The 2,755-nt window shown below is 35.6% G+C and overlaps 1 protein-coding gene across 3 annotated transcripts in view; it reads right to left on the bottom strand.

Annotated features, from left to right (window-relative positions):
* Aadac (arylacetamide deacetylase) overlaps nt 1-2,755 on the bottom strand; it is a 34,854-nt gene that overhangs the window by 24,216 nt on the left and 7,883 nt on the right. The window lies entirely within an intron of this gene.

Here is a 2,755-nt window from a genome sequence, read left to right as displayed (position 1 = left end):
TCTCACTCTGCACAAAATAAGACATAAATTGATGAAAATCTTCAACACTAAACCCCAAACTCTGAAACTTCTAGAAAAGATTTTAGGTTGCACTCTAAANTTTTAGCCATGGTAAAGGACTCTATAAATATAACTTCATGTTTTTCATAAATTAAGAGCAACAACAGACAAATGGCACCTCCCAGAACTGAAGTTTCTATACAGCAATGGAAACATACAATGAAGTAGAACCTACACAAAATGCCCAGAGTTACAATTGTAGCTCCATTTAGGAATTATATGGTCTTGTTTCCTGTGTTGCTGGATTGTTTGTTTTGTTTTGTTTAGTTTTTAACCAATTAGCCTTACTAATTGTCCCACATGGATGGACTTCCATGCATGGATCTAAATCTACTGCATAGACTTTTATAATTGAACAATAAGATTCTGTTCTTCTTTTACTGAAGTTGATTCTTATGAAAACCTTCACCTGGCAGTACTGTAAAACACACTCTCTCTTTCTATCCTCTACTCTTCTTTCTTCCCCTTTCCCTCTTTTGGGTTGCTGACTGGAACTGGAATCAGATCTAGAGAAGGATCATGCTAAGAGACATCTTCAACAGATCCCACTTTGTCCTTTATAGGTTATTCAGCATTCATAAGGTTGGTAAAATTCAGAACTTACCAAATCTGTTCCTATTTTAAAAATGGCAGCTTTCTGTCCTACTGTCCAAGGCTCTTCAATAGCATCTGGAAGGGGTATATAAACATAATAAGCTACCAGCACCACGGAGATGAGAAGAAAAATGGTTCTCCCCATGTTTCCTTCTGCCCTTTCTACTTTTGGCAGTTAACAAATACAACTGATTTCAAATCATTGCATGTTGAATTTTAACCAGTCACAAAGTGTTACCTAACTTATTCAGTCCAAATTCCACTACGCAATCTCTTAAAGCACAGGCACTCCAAATCTACAAAGAATTTCAAAGCAGAGCTTTTATCTCCAAGGTACCTGTTAGCAACAGTCTGTTCCTCAACAGTTTTCAAGGAAAATAAATCATAACAAAGGCATTATTATTCAGACTCTCTTACCTGTAAGTAATGGGTATGGCAACATATGAGAAAGACATATGTAAAGTAGAAACTAAAAGATCAACAACACCTTTGTGAAATTTTAAAAAGATTTNAATTTTCTTTAATTGCCTCTGTGCCCTACTTTCCTTCCTGTTGAGAAACTCCAGGAGTTTTTAATGACTATTCAATGGCTCGGCTTCTGAAGTAATTTCTTTCTGTTTATATGATTTCTTTTATTTTGAGATCATAGTATAATTATATCATGTTCCTTTTCTGTTCACAGCTCAGCTGATTGCATTCTGTACAGTCTCAACTTGAAAAACCCATTCCTCTTCATTTTATTTTTTGCTACATTGATAATTAGACAATTCTCACTTTTTAGTCCAATATTCTAATTTAAAACATCTCTTTGACTCTTAAGTTTATAATAGCCACTAGTAAATCTGCACAAAAGTCACTTATCTGTTCTAATCTTCACTTGTTTAGATAGTGAATGACTCAAGTGTTAAATTCTGTTTCAATGAGCTTCAAGCATATCCCATGCCAAGTTCAACCTAATTACCTCACTTTCACAATAAGTAGATTGCATCAAATAATCTTCATATCAATATGGGAGTGGAAGGATGACTAATACCACACTACTTTTTAAAGAGTAAACTACATCTTTCTAAAGCTAATATTTTATGTTGGATCCCATGTTTCACAAAGGCTATATCCTATAGCACTATGAAAGAAAACGAGAGTGAAATCTTTGTCTACTTTTGTCTAATTGCTACACATGACTATCTGGGTTATGCAAGGAGGGAGTGGTTTTATTTACATGTCATGAGAGCATGGTAGGTGGACAGATGGTCTGGTGGCAGAGATCACTGAAGGCAAAGTGAAGAAAAAAGAAGCCATGAAAATGAAAGAACAGAGAAGGGTCTGGAGGAAAAGAAATGAGAAATCTTGGAGCTATATTACATCCTCCCCTCCCCCGAATCAAAAAGAATTCTGCATCAGGAACTTCATCTGATTATTTGTATAAGTGGGTTGTCAGAATTGATTTGTTGATTTGTGGAAAATAGTTAGCTTATTTTTTCAAACCACTTTGTTTGTTTGTTTGTCTGTTTGTTTGTTTTCATGGATATCTGCCCATTTGGGTTTTGATCACTGACTCAGATGTATTTTTCTTTTATTCTTTTAATTCAACTTGTCTTTGTTCTTTCAGCTAAAATGTTGGCAATGTTCTGGAAAGACTCAGCTATAGTAAAGTTGTGGCAATGTTTTTGTCTGTTGGAAATGTGTTCTGGGCCCCAGGATCTACCTCCAGTTTACCATTCTGGGCTGACCCTATTACTGAAAACACAAGAATTTTAGCTTTAGAACATAAAGAACTCAATAACAAATTGATCAGGAAGTTTTCTTTCTTCCCACTGGCTTCCTTTTCTGTCATGCTGAGCTTTCTAGGAAAGAAATGATATCAGCGGTTGAAAGCAGCATTGAAATGAATCTGTGCAGTGCCAATCTCACCAAAGAGATGTGTTTATTGGTATAATATTCACTTAAGTATTATGGGTGAGTAACCCATCTCTGGTTAGATCCAAGACCTTGTCCATAAACGTGGATTTCATGTACAATACTGTTAAACATACAAAAGCCTCTGGCTCAGGGTGTCACAGGCATTAGGATAGAATGTATTACTTTCCTGAGTGGTCATGCC

The sequence above is a fragment of the Mus pahari genome, chromosome 4 (genome assembly GCF_900095145.1).
Source record: "Mus pahari chromosome 4, PAHARI_EIJ_v1.1, whole genome shotgun sequence".
NCBI classification, from domain to species: domain Eukaryota; kingdom Metazoa; phylum Chordata; class Mammalia; order Rodentia; family Muridae; genus Mus; species Mus pahari.
This window is presented reverse-complemented; position numbering and strand designations above follow the sequence as displayed.